This window comes from Balaenoptera physalus (assembly GCF_965194825.1).
Source record: "Balaenoptera physalus genome assembly, chromosome: 15".
Lineage (NCBI taxonomy): Eukaryota > Metazoa > Chordata > Mammalia > Artiodactyla > Balaenopteridae > Balaenoptera > Balaenoptera physalus.
In genome coordinates this window covers 51,015,771-51,039,138 of record NC_138894.1, presented here as the reverse complement: position 1 = coordinate 51,039,138, position 23,368 = coordinate 51,015,771, and the positions used below count along the sequence as shown (strand labels likewise).

The 23,368-nt window shown below is 37.9% G+C and overlaps 1 protein-coding gene across 3 annotated transcripts in view; it reads left to right on the top strand.

Moving 5' to 3' along the window:
• Positions 1-23,368, top strand: part of LOC309643539 (uncharacterized protein) — a 412,666-nt gene that overhangs the window by 142,298 nt on the left and 247,000 nt on the right. For all 3 annotated transcript variants that reach the window (XM_082426315.1, XM_082426314.1, XM_082426316.1), the window contains exon 3: positions 12,674-12,786. The gene's annotated coding sequence lies outside the window, so the exon portion shown is untranslated. The remainder of the gene's footprint in view (positions 1-12,673; positions 12,787-23,368) is intronic.

The window sequence follows — 23,368 nt, the reverse complement described above, 5'->3', positions numbered from 1 at the left end:
TGTGGGATCTTCCCGGGCCAGGGCTTGAACCTGTGTCCCCTGCATTGGCAGGTGGATTCTTAACCACTGCGCCACCAGGGAAGCCCCAATTGACTATATCTGTGTGGATTTATTTCTGGGCTCTATTCTGTTCCATTGGTCTATTTGTCTGTCTTCATGGTCATACCTTACTGTTTTGATTATTGTAGCTTCATAATGTATTTTGAAATCAGAAAATGTGATGCATCCAGCTCTGTTCTTTCTCAGAATTGATTTGGCTATTTGTGGTTTTTTGTGGTTCCATATAAATTATAGAGTTTTAAAAATATTTCTATGAAAATGTCTTTGGGATTTTGATAGGGATTGCACTGAATCTGTAGCTCACTTTGGGTACAGACATTTTAACAATATTAAGGTTTCCAATCCATGAACATGGGATGTCTTTCCATTGTGCCATGTTTAATTTTCTTCATCAGTGTGTTGTAGTTTTCAGTATATAAATCTTTGACCTCCTTAAGTAAGTTTATTCCTAAGTATTTTATTCTTTTTGGTGCTAATGTAAATAGGATTGTTTTCCTAATTTCCCTTCCAGCTAGTTCATTGTTAGTGTATAAAAATGCAACTTTATATATTTCTTTTAATTGGAAGTCATTGGAGGGTTATGAGTAGAGGAATGATATGATCTGACTTATGTTTTAAAAGATTGACTTTGGCTGCTTTTTGTAGGATAAACTATAGGAGATTAAAGTAAAGGAGAGAAACCATTTAGAAGGCTACAACAATAGGCCAGATAGGAGAATTGGTGGCTTGGACTATGGTAATGGCATTGGAAATAGTAAGAAGTATAAGATCCAGTGTCTATTTTGAGGATAGAGCTGACAAGATTTGTTGAAGAATTGGAAATAGGAGAAGAAGAGAGGTGTCAAAGAGTGACTGTAAGGTTTGGGCTTGAGCAGATGGAAGAATGGAGTTGCCACTGAGGTGAGGAAGACTGTAAGAGGAGCACATTCATGGTAGTTGGGGCAGGAATCTATCATGAGTTCAATTAAGTGTAAATGTTAAGTGTGAGGTATGAAATGCCTATTAAACGTTCAAGCTGAAATGTCAAATAGGCATTTGGTATAAGAACATAGGAATTCAAGGTAGAAGTCCAAATAGTGTACATAGATGGTGCTTAAAGACCAGAGAGTATATGATATCATCTAGAGAAGGGATCTAGATGGAGAAGAGATCTCAGGGCTGAAACCTTGGGGGCTCCAGTGTTAGGGATTAGGGAGATGAGATGGATTCACCAAAGGAGACTAGAAGGAGACTGACTAGCAGTCAGTGCAATAGGAGGAAAATCAAGAGATCATGATATCTTAGAGTCAAATAAAAAAATTGTTTCAAGAAGAGGGACTGATCAAGAGTATCAAATTCTGCTGATAGTTTGAATAAGATGAGAATTGATCATTGTATTTGTCTGTATGAAGGTCACTGGTGACCTTGCCAACATCCATTTCGGTGAAGAGGTAGGGAGTTAGCTCATGTGTAGTAAACGTGAGAAAGAATGGAAAGAGGGGAAATGGAAACTTTGTGTATAGACAGCTTTTTCCAAGGAAATTTCCAAGGAGAGTAGAGAAATGAAACATTAGTTACCTTGAAAGTGATATGCTGTCAACAGGGGCTTTTATTTTTTTAATTTTTTAAATGTTTATTTATTTATTTTCTTATTAGTCATCCATTTTATACACATCAGTGTATACATGTCAATCCCAATCTCCCAGTTCATCACACCACAACCCCCACCCCCAGCTGCTATCCCCCCTTGGTGTCCATACGTTTGTTCTCTACTTCTGTGTCGCAATTTCTGCTCTGCCAACTGGTTCATCTGTACCATTTTCTAAGTTCCACATATATGAGTTAATATACGATATTTGTGGGCTTCCCTGGTGGCGCAGTGGTTGAGAATCTGCCTGCTAATGCAGGGGACACGGGTTCGAGCCCTGGTCTGGGAAGATCCCACATGCCGCGGAGCAACTAGGCCTGTGAGCCACAACTACTGAGCCTGTGCGTTTGCAGCCTGTGCTCCGCAACAAGAGAGGCCACGATAGTGAGAGGCCCGTGCACCGCGATGAAGAGTGGCCCCCGCTTGCTGCAACTAGAGAAAGCCCTCACAGAAACGAAGACCCAACACAGCCAAAAAATAAATAAATAAATAAATTAATTAATTAAATAACTCTACGTATCTGACCAAATAGCTGATTGCCAGGAAATGTGCAGGCTAAAAAAAAAAAAAAAAAAAAAAAAAAATATATATATATATATATATATATATATATATATATATATATATACACGATATTTGTTTTTCTCTTTCTGACTTACTTCACTCTGTATGACAGTCTCTAGATGCATCCACGTCTCTACAAATGACCCAATTGCATTCCTTTTTATGGCTGAGTAATATTCTATTGTATATATGTACCACAACTTCTTTATCCATTCGTCTGTCAGTGGGCATTTAGGTTGCTTCCATGACCTGTCTATTGCAAATAGTGCTGCAATGAACATTGGGGTGCACGTGTCTTTTTGAATTACGGTTTTCTCTGGGTATATGCCCAGTAGTGGGATTGCTGGATCATATGGTAAATCTATTTTTAGTCTTTTAAGGAACCTCTATAGTGTTCTCTATAGTGGCTGTATCAATTTACATTCCCACCAACAGTGCAAGGGTGTTCCCTTTCCTCCACACCCTCTCCAGTATTTGTTGTTTGTAGATTATCTGATGATGCCCATTCTAACTGGTGTGAGGTGATACCTCATTGTAGTTTTGATTTGCATTTCTCTAATAATTAGTGATGTTGAGCAGCTTTTCCTGTGCTTCTTGGCCATCGTATATCTTCTTTGGAGAACTGTCTACCTAGGTCTTCTGCCCATTTTTGGATTGGGGTGTTTGTTTCTTTAATATTGAGCTGCATGAGCTGTTTATATATTTTGGAGATTAATCCTTTGTCTGTTGATTCATTTGCAAATATTTTCTCCCATTCTGAGGGTTGTCTTTTCGTCTTGTTTATGGTTTCCTTTGCTGTGCAAAAGCGTTGAAGTTTCATTAGGTCCCATTTGTTTATTTGTTTTTATTTCCATTACTTTAGGAGGTGGATCAAAAAGGATCTTGCTGTGATTTATGTCAAAGAGTGTTCCTCCTATATTTTCCTCTAAGAGTTTGATAGTGTCCAGTCTTACATTTAGGTCTCGAATCCATTTTGAGTTTATTTTTGCGTATGGTGTTAGGGAGTGTTCTAATTTCATTCTTTTACATGTAGCTGTCCAGTTTTCCCAGCACCACTTATTGAAGAGACTGTCTTTTCTCCATTGTATATCTTTGCCCCCTTTGTCATAGATTACTTGACCATAGGTGCGTGGGTTAATCTCTGGGCTTTCTATGTTGTTCCATTGATCTATATTTCTGTTTTTGTGCCAGTACCATATTGTCTTGACTACTGTAGCTTTGTAGTATAGTCTGAAGTCAGGGCATCTGATTCCTCCAGTTCCGTTTTTTTCCCTCAAGACTGCTTTGGCTATTTGGGGTCTTTTGTGTCTCCATACAAATTTTAAGATTTTTTGTTGTAGTTCCGTTAAAAATGCCATTGGTAATTTGATAGGGATTGCATTGAATCTGTAGATTGCTTTAGGTAGTTTAGTCATTTTCACAATATTGATTCTTCCAATCCAAGAACATGGTATATCTCTCCATCTGTTGGTATCATCTTTAATTTCTTTCATCAGTGTCTTATAGTTTTCTGCATACAGGTCTTTTGTCTCCCTAGGTAGGTTTATTCCTAGGTATTTTATTCTTTTGTTGCAATGGTAAATGGGAGTGTTTCCTTAATTTCTCTTTTAGATTTTTCATCATTAGTGTATAGGAATGCAAGAGATTTCTGTGCATTAATTTTGTATCCTGCAACTTTACCAAATTCATTGATTAGCTCTAGTAGTTTTCTGGTGGCATCTTTAGGATTCTCGATGTATAGTATCATGTCATCTGCAAACAGTGCCTGTTTTACTTCTTCTTTTCCAATTTGTATTCCTTTTATTTCTTTTTCTTCTCTGATTGCCGTGGTGCAACTTGTTTTTGTATGTTTATTTTGTATCCTGCAATTCTACGGAACTCCTTTATTAGTTCTAACAGTTTTTTTTTTTTTTTTCAATGAAGCCTGGGGTTTTCTGTATATAAGATCATGTCATCTGCAAACAGGGATCATTTTAATTGTTCCTTTCCAATTTACATGTCTTTTATTTCTTTTTCTTATCTAATTGTTCTGTGACTTCCAGTACCATGTTAAATAGAAGTAGCAAGAGTGGGCATCTTTGCCTTATTCTTGATTTTAGAGGAAGAATTGTCATTTTTTCACCATTGAATATGATGTTAGCTACAGGGTTTTCATGTATTGTCTTTATTATGTTAAGGTATTTTCCTTCTATTCTTAGTTGTTGAGAGTTTTTATCATGCAAGAGTGTTGAATGTTGTCAAACACTCTTTCTGTGTCTATTGAGACAGTCATGTAATTTTAAATTTTGATTCTGTTGATGTGGTGTATCACATTAACTGATTTTCATATATTAAACCATTCTTGCATCCCAGTGATAAATTCCACCTGGTCATGTTGTATCATCTTTTTAATGTGCTGTTGGATTCCGTTTTGCTAGTATTTCACTGAGGATTTTTGCACCTATATTCATCAGGGATATTGGCGTGTAGTTTTATTTTCTTGTGGTGTCTTTGTCTGGCTTTGGTATCAGGGTAATGCTTGAGATATATTGTCAAAGGGTTAACCTATAGTTCTGGCTCACCTCCTAGGTTGCTGTGTACCTTGGGCAAATATTTCATTTTCTCTGTGGTCCAGCTATCATATCTGTATAATGCCCTAATCAAATTTCCAGGGTGGTTGTGAGGCCTAATTGAAACAATGGATATGAAAACATATTGAGAAGGACAGATTGCTAAGCAAGTTAACGTAGATATTGTAACTTTTAGGAACTGTGAGCAGTCATTACAGCAAAAAAAAAAAAAAAACAAAGTCACAAGGAGGTAGCAGTCTTTGCTATGAATTACATAGTGTTGTATTATATTTTTACTTAAGTGAACTTAGTATAGAGTTATTCCTAAGACAGTAAAATGGTTGCTAAATTATGATAGAGAATGTAATAATGAAAGTTTCTTCTTTTTCTCTTTCAGAGAGAAAATGGGTTAGGTACTATGTGTAAATAAAACAGGATATTTTGATCCCACCTTTTGATTTTGCTGTTTCGATCTTGCGATTTTGACTCCATCATATTGATATCAAGGACATTTTGACCCTTCTATCTACTCTTTTATCTGTCATTAATAAAAAAAGTAAAAAGTATGACAGCTGTTTTTATTGATTCCTAGGTGCCAGGCTCTGCTGTAAGTGGCTTACATGTATTTTCTCTTATAATATAGCAATTTATAAGTTATGCACTATTATAATTCTGATTTTATAAATTAGAAAACAGAAACAGTCAGGTAGTCAGGTTAAGAAATTTGACCAAGATAATTCAGTCAATGATGTGGACAGTTACTTCATGGTATACAAAGATGATTAGAAGTATACAAACCATACAACTGGCCAGCCCTGGATTAATAATAATAGGTCAATCCTGGATTATCTGAGAGAAATTACTCATTATCATGAACCAACAATCAGTTATTTTTAATCAAGATCATAATGAATATTACATGTGTAAAGAATCAGTAAGAAATAACTGTGACAGTTATTAAAACTTCACGTGATAAAATGTGTTATTTACCAAATTTAACAGAAGAAAATATTGTTGACAAAATTTAGATGGCAAAGTTTTCACTTGGTATCAAAAAATGGTCACAGGGGGCTTCCCAGGTGGCGCAGTGGTTGAGAGTCTGCCTGCCAATGCAGGGGACACGGGTTTGAGCCCTGGTCTGGGAAGATCCCACATGCCGCGGAGCAGCTAAGCCCGTGAGCCACAATTACTGAGCCTGCGCGTCTGGAGCTTGTGCTCCGCAGCAGGAGAGGCCGCAATAGTGAGAGGCCCGCGCACCGCGATGAAGATGAAGAGTGGCCCCCACTTGCCGTAACTGGAGAAAGCCGTCGCACAGAAACGAAGACCCAACACAGCCATAAATAAATAAATTAATTAATTTAAAAAAAAATGGAAAAAAAAAAAAATACTGCAAAAAAAAAAAAAAATGGTCACAAAAAGAAAATTCAAAATGACTGAAGGCACAATCAGTAACATTTGATATAGATAAAACCCTCATAAATTATAAAAGCTTCATTGCAAAATTCACCCCCTAAAGAACTGATCACAATGAAAATAGTATAGAAAGTAAAAATAAAAGAAAAATTAGAAATACTATAAATGTACATAGAAACTTGGGCAAAGAATTATAATGAATTAGTGAAATTTACTTCAGTGTGCCTTTCTCCATAAAAATGTAGTCAAACTAGTGGTGTAAAATGATTTTAGACCTGTTTTTGAATTTTTAGGTATATCTTATGAGCATCCTGTGCGTCATACGTACCTTACTAAAGTAAGATACCATGCTTGGTATGCTTAGTTTTTGATTTTTTTCTTCAAGTCAGATTTTTACTTTATCTTATTTGGAAAATGAGTGAAAAATTAACTGTTGGGGTCCATATGCTACTTGGAGAAGAAGAGCTAAAAAGAAGTTGATCGTTCACATTTAATCAGTAAATAACCCTTTTATTTCTACCTATAAATAATATGGATACTTGTTTGTTACTGCTACTGACTAGTCACATTATAGTCACCTAACAAATTCTATTGAATTATAATTACTCAAATTATTTTGTAAGTTGATAATTAATTTAATTTGTTATTTTTCACGGTGATTTATAATTTGACACTTCAGAGAATTCTGATCAGCTTAAAAGTATGAGATAAGTATTTGACAGAGAAACCATCTCCTATTTTGACCATTTAAAAAAAATTCAGATTCTGTTTCAAAAAGGGCTCACTTGAAGTTACAGTTAATTTGTCATTGGTAAAATATGTAGTAACTATTGGAATCTTTTATTTACACTTAGTGGAAAGTAACCCCATTTACAATCTGCAATGGGTTATTCCAAAAACCAAGCATAATTTCCACTAATAAATTATGAGAACTGGAACAAGCTATGAATGATGACCAAAAGGTAGAGGTGCTAAATCTTTAGTTTAGAAAAAACAATCTTCTAGAGAAAAAAGTCTAAGTTCTTGAAAAATATTAAAATAAGTGCATTCCTGTAGTTCTTAAACTGGATGCAGTCTTATACTAGTTATAAAAATTCGCTAGTGAAATGAAATGCAACACGTCAGTGGAAAGGACAGCTTGAAAATTGTGAGATGTTGAATTATTCTGTTTTAGATCAACATTTCCAAGACCTAATATAAAAGAAGAAAAATCTTAAATTTTGTATGTAGAAAACTTTAAAAAATCAAATTAGTCTCATGCATGTTGTTTATGGTTGTGTATATAAAGCCTAGTCAGTACAGCATGGTGGTTAAGAGGGCAGCATCTGGAGCCTGACAGCTTACGTCTAACTCCTTACTTTCTCATTTATTAGCTATAGAACCTGTGAACAATTGGGAAAATTACTTAACCTCTTTGGGCCCTGGTTTCCTCACTTCTAAAATGGGGAAAGTAGTTCTACTTCACAGGATGGCTGTCAGGATTAGATGTGTTGATACATCTCAAAAATTCTACCTCTTGTTGTTGTTGTATTATTATTATTATTTTACTAGCTACAGGTGAAAAATTTCTGGCCTATTTACACATAGCCTTCTTCTCAACTTAATATATAGTTGGTGTTTGGAGCAAATTCTTTCCTACCTAAATTGTTCTTAATCTTTCCATCTATGTTACTCCTGAAGGCCTACTAATCAGCTGTGTGCTCTGTGTGGTTATTAAGATTATAAAATGTAGCATACTAGTATATTGTGATAGGAATCTAATATTACAGATATTAAAACAGTGGGGACACAAGAGAATAAAACTAATTCTGAGAAGTTACTTGTAACTATGTGACCTTGGTAAAGCACTTTCTCTCATGTCTCAGCTTGTTTAAAAATTTTTTAGTCATGTAAAATGCTGGCATTGGATTAAATCCCTACTTTCCTTCTTAAGCTTCTGATTTATAGTACTCTTTCTCCTGCTTGAAATGCTCTCCTTACATAGCTGGTCCCACTTTAATGATGCCATGCATGCTTGGACACCTGTAGAATGGACCAGTGTAAAATGGATCATCTGTTTTTAACCCACTCAGGATTGTCAGTGGAAACCACAGTATAAGGGGTAAAGTCATACAGAAGTGAAGTTTGCAATATTATGTGCAATATTAATATGGAGGCAGTGCTGAATGACAAAATGACTTGAAGAAAAGAGGGGAACTCCCGAACTCCTGTGGTGCTTAATATTAATAGGCATTTACTAACGTCTTACTGAACTGAACTTTCTTTAGGCAACATATTGCAGACAGAAGCTGCTGGGAATTTTTACCTTTAACTTTCATCTTCACTCCATTTATAAAAAGCTAATGCTTAAAGGGCTATTTGTTGAGTGTCACCACTATCAAGCACCCACCATTTTGAAGGTACTCTTCTGGGCATTGAGTAAATACTTGCCAGTGTTCTAAATGCCAGGGCCTCTTGAGAACGTAAGAAGAATGTTGTGTAGGCAGGGATGGGGGAGGGCAACTTTCTGAGCAGCAAGTGTTGGAGGTCTGGGCTGAATGTCTTAAAAAATGTACCACATCACTACTGCTTTAACTGTTACTGTGCTGGCGGCTGCATCTTCCTCAAGCTGCCTTGAAATATTCTTCCATGTTGACACTTTGGAGGAGAGTGAGAATTCTCTTTTCCTTTGGGTTTTGATCTGTGTTTGAAAAGGGAATCATTGAAATATAGGTCTGAGAGGGCATGACAAGGCAAGCCATCGACCTCACAATGAGGGCTCAACAAGCTGTTTTCCATTCAGAGCTGTCTCTCCTCTCTGTCAGCTCTTTTGAAGCACCCATAAAACAAAATAGGATCGTTAACTATGAAGGGGTAAGTGAAGTTGGCAGTTGCACCTATTCAAATAGGTTTTCCTTTTTAGATGTTTGCCGTCCAGAAAAAAGAACAGTCAGAAGATGAACGCCTCCATATCAGTGGCTGCTCATGGCCTCCCTTTTGGGGTGAGTGTGGTCAGTCAGTGTCTGGGGGATGTGGGCATTTTGCTCCAGATCTAACTCTAAACTGGTCCATGAGGTTAATGTCTTGGTGAAAAGGCAGGATGGCCTTGTCACCATCATTTCATTCAATAAGTTTGCATATAAGGGTAAAGATTGACTGTCTGGTGTTCCTTTTTTAAACAGTCAAGGGCAATTCTTCATGACTCTTCTCACGAGGACAGAGACTTGTCTTAGTTGTGCCATCTTGCTGACAGGGACAAGCAATAGTTCTGGCCTGTGGACCAGCTCTTCCCATCCATGGATTCTCTTCTTTCATGGAGCTTTCACTGCAAATTTAGCTCCTTCTCTGAACCTCCAGCATCCACATTTTAATGAGCTGAGAGAGATGCCAAGATACATAAGAGATGGTTTTAACCCTCGAAATCTTAGTCAGTAAATGAGGTAACATGTAACGACGTTCAATAAATCACCATGCAAATGTGAGGCAATTTGAGACGATCCTTGAAAGAAAGATGGGAAATGTTTCTATGGTTTCCGGTTGTGGAATAGTTTGAGCAAAACCACAGATGTGTTTATAATCAGTGGGCAATCTTTTTGGTCCTGACTTTATTTGGCCTGAGCAATATTTGACACTGTTGACCCTTTGCTTTATCTTGACGGGTTCTCTTGGCTTCATGACACCACACTCCACTGGGTTTCTCCCTGCTTTTCTGACAGCTCTTTTCAACCTCACCCCCAGGTTTCTATGACCATATGTATGCCGATGATGCCTCACCTGTGCCTCTAGCCAGGCTGCTCTCTTAAAGGTCAGACCTATATATCTCTCTTCTGTTGACACCCGCATATCCAACTCTTACTTAAATACCTTGAGTCCCGCATGTCCAAAACTGAACTCCTTATCTTTCTCCCCAGTTATGCATCTTCCTCAGTGTTTCCTATCTCAATGAATAATGTACATCTAGTTATTCAAGTTGGAAACATGGTTTAATCTTTGACTCCTCCCTTCCTAACACCCTCCATATGATAAATCATCATGCCCTTTATATTATAGTTTCTTAATATCTCCTGAATCTGTCCAGGTCTCTCTGTCTCCATTGTTACCTCCTTGGGTCAGCTTTCCATCATCTTTTGCTTGGATAACTATAGTAGCCGTCTGCCTTCAAGCTTTCCTCCAGCTAATTTTTTCTCTACATTGCAGGCAGAGGAGTCTTTCTAAAGCACAAATGCCATCGTGCTTTTTCTTACCTTAAAGCCCCGTAATAGCTCCCCTTTGCCCTAAGGACAGTGTCTACATCCTTAAGTAAGGCTGTTTGCTTTTTTTGTTCTGGCTCTGCTGGTCTTTCTTGCCCCATCTCTTGCCACCACCACTCAAGCTCCCTGAGCTTCAGCCATTTTGAAGTGCTCTTGCGGTTTACAGACTCCCGAGGTGTTTTCCCATCTCCAGGACTTTGTGCACACAGTTCCCAGCTAGCACGCTCTTCTCCCTTGCTCTGCCTCTGGACTCAGCTGGGAAATCACTGTTCATACTGTATTCTAATGGCCTGTTTACTTGTGTATATCCCTTTAGGTTGGTCAGTACCTCTTATAGAGCCTGGAACATTTCAGATGTTCAGTAGATACTTTGTGGATGAATGAGTTAGTGATAACACATGGAGTGTCTTTAAGGATGGCAGATTCCCCCAGTCTGACTGGAATGTAGGCTGTATGAAGGACAGGAGTGAAAGATATGAAAGGTGTTTGGGTGTCTTAGGTTGGGTTCCCTGAACACAAATTCTGAGATAAAGATTTCAGTGCAGAGAGTTTATTGGGGAATGCTCTTGGGGTCAACTCCTAAATTAAACTTTACTAGGCCATGGGATTCCACTGAAGGTATTTACACAGAGAAATCATGTGACTTGGAGCTGTACTTAAGAAGATTAATCTGGCTGAGGTGTCTAGATTGGATTAAAGGTGGAGAGATTGGAGACAGAGAGGACAGTGGGAAACTTTTTAAATGGTCCATGTGAGGAAATAAAGGCCTGAGCAAGGGTGTTGGCAGTGGAAATGGAAAAGGCAGGTGGTTATTTGCAAGAGATATAACAATGCTGGAATCCACAGGCCCTGGTGACTGATTAAATATGGGATGTATGGAAGAAGAAGGAGACTCAAAAGTCAGTTCAAAGTTTTGAGCCTGGCTGAGATGCAAGAATGATGGTGCTGGTGATGGAAATTTAAGAAGAATATAGTCTTGGTAGTAGATTTGTTGAATTTGCAGTAAGGCAGCCACTCAAGTAGAAGTGGCCTATAGGTGGCTGGGCAAGGAGAGATAGGGAGGAGATGATGACATTCTAAGTGGGGGTTTATGGTTTGAGATGGAGCAACGAGGTAGGAATACACATCACATGTCCAGGGGACCATGAGAAGATCAATTTGGCTAGAAGAGAGAATTCATTGAAGGAAATATTGGCTTAAAAAGTTGGAAAATTTTTTGTGGAGAGACTTGAATGACAGGCCAAATAACAGAGGGGTTAGAGTTCAGGAGATTTCTTATAAAATTGCCTTGTTTTCTGAAGTTTGATCCTACCTCCCATATGAATGTGGATCTCCATAAATCCAAAGAACTAGAACTCTTCACTTGAAAGACACTCTGTTTTTTACACTGAAGTGGCTCTGAAGACTGTTGGTCATTGACATTCTTTTTTGTGGAGATTATATGAAGACACATTAAAGGAAAGTCCAGTTTGCATGCATTTCTGAGATTTTTATATTCAGTCTTTGCTTAGCTTTCATGAGGCATGAAAGATCTGTGGCCTAATTGGTCAGCTGGTTTACTGGCTCACCCTGTAAAGTAAATATTGTGTATCTGCAAGTGGAAAGTCAGTATGTGTAATCTAGCTGCCTAGTCACGCCTGCCCAAACACTGTTGAAAACTTTGACCAAGGGCTATAAAACTGTCAAGAGCTAGGGCCCAAGCTTGCTTCCACACCAAATAGCTCGTTATTGAAGCTATTGGGAAGATAACAGGGCATGCATTTGACTTGTTGGGATTCCTTCTTTGCTACAGAAGCATCTGGCAGAGCTAAATAGCTTTGTGTTACATAATTTTTCATTTCTTGTTTTTTATTTATCCTCTAGTTCGATTTATTTGACATCAAAACTTACTCCGCCCTCCTTTAAGCACACTCATAGAATGTAAAGTGTATCTTGATATCAGTGCAGTGACTTCAAAATGGAATCTTCAGATTGGCCCTCAGACCATTAAAAAAAAACCAAACAAAACCAAAATTTCTTTGGTGTTGTTGAGCAGATGTTTGATTTTTACCCCCCTCCAAGGTGATTATGGGCTGCTATGTGACTGCCCCACTGCCATTTAATGACATTCGCAACATCACTTATTTTCTATTTTCTTTGCATAATTTCATCACAGAATATTTAAAATATCTCTTGAGAAAAGGATGAGAATTGCTGCTGAAGGGATTAACCTTTTTTTTTTTTTTGAACAGGAGGAAGTAAATGATATGTACTGAAAGCCCCATGGTTACTTTTGGAATGGTCCACTAGATTTGACCAGTGCTGGAGAGTATGCAGTGAATGATTTGCAGTTATATCTGCTAAGGTAAAGTGGCCTGAGTGTGTTTGTAGCTTTCTGCACAGCTAATTGCATGAGCTTTCACTCAACAGACGAAAACATGTCAAATCTTGATAAATTAAAAAAAAAACCTAAGCGTGTTATTAAGTTGCAACTGATATTCAACAGCTCTACATAAATCTCTAAGAAGCAAACGAAGGAGTATTTACTCTTTTATTCATTGTTCAACTTTGCCCAATCGATTTTATGCTTCAGTCCACAGAAATGTTTACTGCACTATAAAGGTTTTTTTATACTTATATTTTATATTTAACAGTGTCCTTCAGATGTTTGGTCTAAAGAGGGTACGTTTCAGTGATCCAAAGAATCACATAAGGGCTGTATGTTGTGTTTTCAATTAGAAATCTTAATTGCTTAATGCCTTACTTATTCCATTTAGATCCTTCCTGAATCCAGGCTAATTTTCATGGCTGCCTTAGCTATCCCTAGTATATACTTTTCATTTCCTCCCTATTTACCTCAGCTAGGGACAAAGAAGAGTCATCTTCAGACCTTATGCTGTGATGTTAGGAATGCTGAGAAGACTTACTTATTTTCCAAATTAACTCTCATAAGTAGTTTTTTTTTTATTAGTAATAGTCCTTTAACAGGCACAAAGTTCTTAATGTAATTTACTCACCCATGGTGTCTATTAGCCTCATCCCTGGTAGACAGGATTTTTGGTTTACTGACATGTTTTTAAAAAGAAGCACGGAAAATATCCATGGCCACATAAAATTAGCCACTGACCAGTAATGAGGTGGTTAAGGCTATGAGCTTTGGTGTCAAACTGACTTGGGTCATAGACCTGGCTCCACCACTTTCTCCCTGTGTGACTTGGTCAGTTTCTTCTCCAAGACTCAGTCTCTTCATCTTTCAAATGGGGTAGAAATGCCCCTGTCATAAAATGAGATAGTATCTGTAAAGCATCTAAAGCATTTAGCATGGTGTGAGGCCACAGTCTATGGCATACAATAGGTGCTCAGGAAATGTTATTGTCATTACTATTTAAATATCTAGGCATTAAAAAATGCCTTTCTTGGAAAAGGGTAACACAGCTTTGGTAACACTAAGCTATGGTGTTTGTTTGTTAAGATGTTTGTAAGCATGCCTTAGATTTTCACCTGAGGCCCTGGGCTAAATTCCATCCTAGGAGATTAATGTGAACTCCCGTCACCTGAATCCTTGCTCCTGACCCTCACTTAACACTTCTGAATAAAAACTGCTCCTGCAGCTTTTGCCTTTTGCATCTACTTATTTGACATCTGGACCTCTTGCTCTGCTGTTGTGTAGCCCAGGGGTCCACAGTCCCCAGGCTGTGGACCAGTACCGGGCCACAGCTTGTTAGGAACAGGGCCGCACAGCAGGTGAGTGGCGGGTGAGCTGAGCGGGTGGTTTCATCTGCTGCTCCCCATTGCTTGTGCTACTGCCTGAACCATCCCCAGCCCCCCACCGGGCTGTGGCAAAATTGTCTTCTGCAAAACTGGTCCCTGGTGCCAAAAAGGTTAGGGACCGCTGGTGTAGCCAAAGTCTGGCCTTTCCTCCTGATTCTCTCTTACCAGGAGGTTTGGCTTTGTTATGCCGCCTCATCTACCAAAGTCTGATTCTCTGGTCTGAGTTCTTTTTGGCTTTGCCTTACCAGGTCAGCACTGATGGACCCGTCCCATGGGCTGCATGTAGGTCACCAAGATGTTAAAGCCCCCAATTAATGGGACTGGTGGGCTCTTACTACTATTGAACAAGCACTCATATGGAAGATTCTTGTAACCCCCTCCCAAATTTTAGACTGAACCTTCAGCTTTAATGTCCATTTTTGCTTAGGAAGCTTTAATATGGCTTGGCTATGATTACCTATCATATTTCCAAGATTCCTATGGCTTTTTTGAGTTTGCTTTTAATTTTTAAAAAAGAACTTTTAATCTGATATGAAACTCATTGTAAAAAAATTAAATTGCAGATATAGGAAGGTACAGAGAGGAGAATACAGTGTTCTTTTAATCCTATCCCAGAAATAACTATAGTTAATATTTGGTGTCCCTCTTCTTTCCATAGATATATTTATGTAATTGAGATAGTACCTCTTACATTGTCCACTTAATACTATATCACAAATATTCCCCATTCCATAAAAATCTCTTTATTAACACTTTAATCACTGCATAATGCCCCACCGTATAGATGTGCCATAGTTTAAACTTAGCCATTCCCCCATTATTATACATTTAAACTGTTTTCATTTGTTTGGTTATTAGAAATGACACTAAAATAATCATATTTGTACATAAACATTTTTCTTATAAATTTAAAACCCATTACTGATACCCTTTTTTTAAAAAAAAGGAAGGGTTTTCTTTCTGCCATCCTTGGACAAGGAGTAAACAACGAGACTGAGACAACTGTAGACACTTAAATATCTATTGAATGAATAAATAGGTATTGAAAAGGTGATTTGCCCTCATTAAAAATGAATACATACAAGTGTGGAACTAAGTAAGTGTTCTACTTACCCTTGAACACAAGAAGTATATTAAAGAGAAGGGATATAGAGAAAAATAAGTGAAACTAAAAAAAAATCTGGGAGTTAGAAAACTGTTCTCTGCTCCAGTGGAACACTTCCATTGCCATACTAAAGAATATACAGTTGACCTTTGAACAACGTGGATTTGAACTGCATGGGTCTATTTATATGCAAAGTTTTTCAGTAGTAAATAAAATAGTACTACACAATCCACAGTTGCTTGAATCCATAGATGTGGAACCTCAGATATGGAGTATAAGGTGGGCTGGATGGATTTTTGAGTGGGCAGAGGGTTGGTACCCCTAACCCCTGCATTGTTCAGTGGTCAACTGTACTCATTTTCTAGTTTCTCCATTGATGCAGAGACTGCTAGCTAGTAACCAAACCCCTTTGCTCTTCTTTCTGAATAACAGCTAGACTCTATTTCCCAGCCTTCCTCACAAGTGTGGCCAAAGGAATACAGCAGAGCAATGTAAGCCACTTCCAGTCCTGCCCCATAAAATGTTCTCATTTTCAACCTGCCATTGATCCACCTCTTGATGTAGATGAGCACAGGGACCTTGGAAGCCATCAATTACAAGGAGTAGAGGTCCCAAATAGAAGAAGCTCGGTTCCTGAATCTCTGCTTGGAAACAATTGTCTGCCTATTGGGTTACCAGAAACTTAGGCTCATTCCCGACATGTCCTTCTCCCTTATTATCCACATGCAACCTGTCATTAAGTCCTTTGTCTCCTATGTATATTGAATCTGTTCATTTCTGTTCGTGCCCTCTACCAATACTTTTGTCCAAGTTAGCATATCATCTTTTCCTGGGCTGCTTGCAGTCTTCTAACCTGCATCCATTCTGACCCCCTTCCAGTCTATCTCAAGGTAAAAGGGTGTTTTTCCAAAGTGCAAATATGATGACATTATTTACCTGCTTAAAATATTTAAATAGTTTTCAATTTCTCTAAGAATAAAGACACAAATTCTTCAGTGGTACCCTGTCTAGCTTTATCTCCTATCAGGCCACCTCTTACATTTTCAGCTTCACCTACACTGGCATTCCAGTCCCTTGGACTCCATTCCACAAAATACTTCTTCCCTCTGAAGGGCCTTTGTGTATGTAGATCCTTTTCTGAATGCTCTTCCCTCCCTTTTTATTCAGTTACCTCCTACTCATCTTCAAGAGCTCATCTCTAGAGACATTTTTCAAGGGATACCATGGTAGGTCATTTGATTTCCTCCTATTATAGGCTCTTGGAGCACCACCTGCCTTTTTGGTAGCTTCTGTCATAGTTGCAATTTTACATTTGTTTGTGGTATTATTTAATTAATTTGTTTCCCCCAATAAACTAAGTTCATTAAATGCAGGAAGGGTGTTTAAACAGCCATCATATCCATGCTTGTGGAAAGAATAAAATAAGGAGAGAAGTAAAGAAAGAAAGAAAGTTTGGGGAAATGAAAAAACTGATGGATGGAGTGAGATTTGTTACCACATTGTTTAGTATTAGGAGTCAGGATCTTGTTAAGTTAGGAACTACAAGATTTATGAGGTTTCTTGACATGTCCCTTGTTGTGTTTTACTTCCTTACCTTTGTGTGTAAATTCCCCTCTGCTGGAATACCCTTTTTTTACTGGGACAAACCCTATTCCACCTTTAAGATCAGCCCAGCCTTCTCTGATTTCTCCCAGGCAGGGTTAAGTGCTCTCAGCTGTGCTCCCCTTAGAACATATTAAGGCTCTAGAGACAGATGGGTCTTGTTTCCAGTCTTGGTCCTGCCCCTGCTTGACATTTGACCCTAAACAAGTCATTGAATCTGCTTCTTCACCAGTAAAATGGAGCTAAAAATTCCTTCTTCATTGGATGAATATGAGGAATGAGATAATGGACTGAAAGCACCTCAATAAATATAGGTGCTCAATAAATAGTGACTACTTAAGACAAATTGAACCCAAATTTATTGTGTTTAATTTTCTAGTCATATTGTAAGTTCTTTGAGGCCAGGGACTATGTCATATTTACCTTTGCTCCCTTAGTACTTAGCACAGTGCCCTGTGCATAGTGGATTCCCAGTGAATGTTTACTGAAGTGAATTATACTGGAATTATAAGGCAGGATCCTGGAGGTGGGATGTAATCAGGGGTTTAGAAAGCTTCAGATTGATCTCTTTGAGGTCTTTACCTTCTTATTAATGGCTAATCACCAGATTAGGAAATAAAGGCAGATAATTGCTGCTAAGAGACAAACAGGGGGAACAGAACGTTGAATCACTACAAGAACACATCTAATAGAGGCCAGAGGTTGAAATATACTTTTCAACTTTTGAGCTTGAGTCAGAAATTAGCAACTCTTAAATACACAATTGTTATTAACAAGATTAATTGATGCCTGTACATTGTGGTGGTAAGTTTGAAATAAAGGGTCATCTCCTATACCTTTTTTCCCTGCCTATTCAAATATTCCAAGGCCCAGATTAAATGTCCTTGTCTATTTTCACAAAAGCCCCATATATGCTAGGCACAGGGCTACTTCATGCAATTAGGGATGTATCCAGGTTTTGAGCAAAACTTATACACATTTAGAAGCTCACTTTAAGGGAAAGAATACAAAATTATAAATGCAAAATTAGACACAAAAGTGAATTCTTATTTAGAATAGCAAAAGAAATCACAAATAAATCACAAATTTTAAAACCTGACAGCAAATATCACAGTCTGGGAAAATAATATTTTTTTATTAATTAGCTGCCAGGAACTCCTTTGTAATAATTTTTCCCCTACATTTTTTTGGATGCATGCTGTTTGATTGCCTGTGGCAATAATTTTGTAACATCATTTCTTTTTTTATTAATTTTTATTTTATATTGGAGTATAGTTGATTAACAATGTGTTAGTTTCAGGTGAATGGCAAAGTGCTTCAGTTATACATATACATGTATTTATTCTTTTTCAAGTTCTTTTCCCATTTAGGTTATTATAGAGTATTGAGCAGAGTTCCCTGTGCTATACAGTAGGTCCTTTCTTACAGAGACAATAGAAAGATAACTATCTTCTAGAATGGTTGAGAAAAAATGTTAAATTGACAGTTTACAGAAAGGTTTCTTTGGTTTCACAAGCCATTTTGGCAATGACATACAAATTTTTAGAATTGTCGTCAAATTTGGGAAACCTCTATCAAGTTTCTATCACATAAGATATGTACAACTCTACATCACTCTAAGTTTTCTTGTGCAGGGACTAATGTTAAATACCCTTTGAAATGGTCACACTAACTAGTGAGTTGACAGTGCCCTTGTTGTGGTAGTAAGATTACGATTTTAGGTTTTCTTTACTGGTGTTAGTGTTCGTATCAAAGCAGCAGGACACGAATTCCTTCCCAGTGTGTTCACATGATTCATTCCTTTTCATTAATCTGATCAACCCAAGAGTCTACTCATTACTTCTATTTGAAATTTATTTCTTCGTCTCAATGAATTACAGTTTTTGGTATTATCTGAAACAGAGTTTTTGGGGTTATAATTCACTTTTCATTGTCAGAAGAATTTCTAGTGAGTTCTTATAGAAATATATGAAAAATATTTTCATGGTATGGTGCATTTATAATTGCCTATGCTACATAATTAAATATATTCTTGAAAAGGCATTGAATAAAAACCAAATCCTCTGCTTTTCATTTTACACCTCTGGTGATTGGGAGAATTTTCCATAGATTAGCTTCTGGCTCTGCATATTTCAAGACTTGTTTTTCTTCTACTACCTACTCTGGTGCTGGATACTGTAGGACACATTAAATTGTGATAGGACCCCTGGCCTTGAAACTCTGTGCATGCTGTCAGGTAAAATCAACACAGAAGGTGGTGGGAATATTTTTAGAAGCTATTCCTACACCAGACAGGAACTGGAATTAAACATACATAGAAGTGACTGTGAACTGTATAGGTATATTCCACTAAGGCCAAGTTAAATGTACCCTCCTAACTCAATTTCCTGGGCTGGATTCCCAAAAATCCTTGTGACCATCCCAGTGCTACCTAACACGAGGAGAAGTGTGAAGGGGGGAACCTAAGAGGAAAGATCAATACTAACCCATCCAGCTAAAATGTATTACTTTTTCAAATTTTACAAAAATAATATGACACTGTGAACACACTGTAGGGTCCCTTCAGGACCTTGGAAAGGACTGGTGCAAGGGAAGGGCCTTGAAGTTTTAGCTTCACTAGCTTCCTTGGAAATTTATCTTTGAAGGGCAACCAATTTTATATAATACTCTGTAGTTGGACTTGTGATGTGCTCTGGAATCAGATAGGCTCATGGTGTTAAGTATACAGTACCACTTTATGTAATGTCTTATGTGTCTTTGCATCGAATGGACATTTTTGGCGCCTGATTTGCTAAGTGAGTGATACACAGAGGAGAAGACTAGCGTTTTCTCTACAGAAAGGAAGAGGGAAGAAAAAGGTGGAGAGCCAACAGAAAAAGGTTAAGGAAAGACTCATGAGGTATGAAGCCAGCAGGCCAGTTACATGTGCTTCTGTTGTCAGACTCCAAGCAGTGTGGCTATTGCTGCCCACCAGACATCCCCTCAGCAACAGGAGCTTACTGGGGGTTGCAGTAGGGGTTTCCAGCTCACTGACAACATCCCATATCAAGCCTCTGTTTCTCTTCTCCTCTGCCTGAGGGCTTTCTCCAGTGCCAGGAAGCTCACCCACCTGCAGGTAGTTATAAGTGGGTGTGGCATTAGTGCCCCAGGAGGCGACCCTCACCACAGGGATGGGAGTTGCAGATAAACAGCCCAGTCTAGGCGGCTTCTGGTGGGATGCTTTTGAGGTGAGTTCCACATTGTTTCTCAGAGGATCCCCAAAGATACTAAGTGCTAGTTTGCCCACAGAAGTGACCCACTCATTAACTCACTCATTGATTGGCATCTCTCCCTTCCCTGACTCACCTTCCCTAGTTTCTCACCTGTGCTTCGTAAGTTACCCTGTCAAACTACCAACACTCAGTTCTGTAACAGGGTCTTCTTTTGAGGCAACACAAACGAGGACACCTGGTTTAAGTCATGTGCAAGTAATTTACCACTTAAAGAAACAGTCTAAATATTAAGATACAAAAACATGGAATACAGTTTTAAACGAAATAAATAAACAATTTGGAGATACTCAACAAAATTATTTATTCGTGTTATATGCATCTGTTTAAAAAGAATGCTGAGATTCCGATGAAACTAATTTAGTTTCTATGGGAAGATAAAAAAGAACTGAATTATTGCATTCAGGTCTTTAAAATTCTCTTGCGTTTATATTCCAACTCTGGCTTATTAAAGGGGTCTGTGCTCCGTTAACATACACATGCGCTTACAATATAAACAGCTTAACTAGACATCTGTGTTGACTACATATAAATGGCAGTTAACTTTTTGCCTTGTTTCTGTTCAACGATCTTGATATTTTAGTCTGCTGGCCAGATGAAACAAGATTGGTTTTTTGGTACCAGATGTGTCACAGTTTGTGCTTGTATTTTGCAGGTGCTCCCCCCAGCTGGGAAGATGGAAACTTGCCATCTTTCTGAGATGATGATTCAGGATAGAAATATAAATGTGTTAAAAATAATTCGACATATTAATGGAAGGCTTTGTCCCTTGTGGGCTTCTTATGCGTAACATATGAGCAGACCAGCAGCTGTTCCATATTTTAAAAGCAGAGTTAGAAAGTTAGAAGCATACATGGCTATTCAAAGCATAAGCAACTGCTTGCAGTTGTGGAAACAAGGTTCAACAATGAACTTGTATTTGTGAAGCTTCCGCCCAAATAATAATCCCATTGGGTTGTGTTCAGGTGGTTGTAGGGTATTGAACAATCTTTCTATTTCCATCATTTAGATTCACTAAAACACCTTCCTTGTAGAGGCAGAGTGGTAGAGATGACTACATTTTTTTAGATAAAAATGGGAATTGCTTTGTAGGTGATTTCCACCCTCCAATATTTATATATTTTTAATCACAATAAAAAACCCTAATTTGTGGGGGGGGAGGTCATTTTAACTTAAACATTTTGAAAGAACCAAAAGCCCCATTGAGGGCTGAGTTGTTAATAAAATGTGGTATCTCTTATCTTATTTCAAGCCTCTAAAGCAAGAATCCTTTAGGAGATGAGGTAATGATGCTCACTGTTTGCTCCTTCAGTAATCACCTAATGAATATTAACCAATGTCAGGAATGGCAGCAATCTTTCATTAACCCCTTACCTTTCACTAATCTTATGGAAGGAAGGACTCTTTAAGCCTTTTGGTCTAACTTTTGAACAAGGAGAATGCTAGCCCCATTCCATCTTTACTGTTGCTCTCAAAGCTCCCCCATAGGGAGAGCTCTGTTTGTATCTTTAGGAATAGGCTTTTTTTTTCTTTTAGAAATTGCTATGCTCTCAAGTATAGTAAGGTCTACATGATTGGTCCTTGAATTTCAGTTTCTAGAGTTCAGGAGTATTTTGTGTAACACAATTATTTCCACCTCTCTGGAGTTTTTAAAGAGAACAAATGAGCTAAAGTTTAACAGAGTAAATCAGAATCAGGTTGGTATCTGTGCTATTTCAATCCGACTGCAGTTAACAGCAGTGGTGACAACTAGTCATGGCAATGAGCAAAGCTGGTCCACAGTTTGGGGTGGGCACTGCAGGAAGAAGCCTTGGAAGGAAGGGGATTGCTTGTTGTTGCTGAAATTTGGAGCATGGCCAATGAAAAGAGCCCTAATCTAAGTCATAAGACATTGATTCAAGGCACAGTGATCTTGCTCAACAAACTGTGACCTTGAGCAAGTCTTAATAACATGGTTTGACCAGGTGGCATCTAAGTTTAGAATCCTATTATTATTAAAAGGAAGCATATGTAATGGTTGATTTTAAGTTTAGAGGGGATGGAGATTGCAAGCTGTCAAAAAACAAAACTATTTAAGAGGGAAATTTGGCAGCTGAAGTGAAGTTATTCTCCTTTTGAGAAGTCTTAACAACCAAGAGGTCTTTCCTAACTGCTGTCAGAAAACAACACTGTCCAGTCAGAGAGCATGAAGTTTGAGAATCCAGGTATGGGCACTGGAATGGTGAAGTGATGGAAATGACTAGTTCAGTCCTCATTATTGAGGCTTACTGAGTAAGAACATGTGAATTTCCTGGAAGCATGTTTGGAAGTGGGGGAACCCATGGCTGGACTTTTTTTTGCTAGTGAAACAAGGTAAAATGACTTTCAGTTTAACATGAGAAATAATACTTCAGTTAGAATCAGTGGAAAGGAGTAAAGCATGCACAATTTAACAGTGAATACTAAAAAAAATTATTTTGAATTGTAATTCAAAAAACTTAGAGCTAAATTGGGTTATTTCTCATGTCCTTGTCCCCAATAACAAACCCTCATTTTGAAGACCTGTTTTGGGGTAGGAACTATAGTTTTCTTTTTCACCAATGTCCAGTGCTTCCCAACAGCCACTACATACAAAGAATACTCAAATGCTTTAAAAAGTTTGGCAAATAGAGTCACCTTTTCTCTCAGTGCAGCTCTGGCATAGGGAATAGGTACAGTTTTTAAAGCTGGAAAAACACCTTGTTTCAATATCCCAGTTTTATGGATAAAGAAACCAAGGTCCCAAAAAGCTAAGTCTCACAACTAGTTAAGGTTAGAACTGAGACTAGAACCCTGGTTCTTCTATGCTTCATCAGGCTGTTAGATGTTGGAAGAAATTACCATAGAAGTTGCTCAGTGAAGTTTGCTGCTGAACAATTATGATTCTGATGATGAATTATTTTCATAATTCTCATCTGTGGGAGCTGGTTTAAATCAGTGATTCTCATGGAGGAGGGGAGGAGGGAGTCATGTGTAGTTTGAAAACAAAGCACAGCTTTGTCTTACTGCTTTGGTTTGTTTTCAGTGATGATATTTACTTTATTTTGAATTTCAAATTACATTTAAAGAGAGCATGAGATTTTTATGTTTACTGAGGACTGTTGTACCTGTAAAGGAACTCATGTGTTAGCTTTTCAAAGTTCTTTCCAGGACTTTGCTTCTGTGAATGAAAAATGATTTTT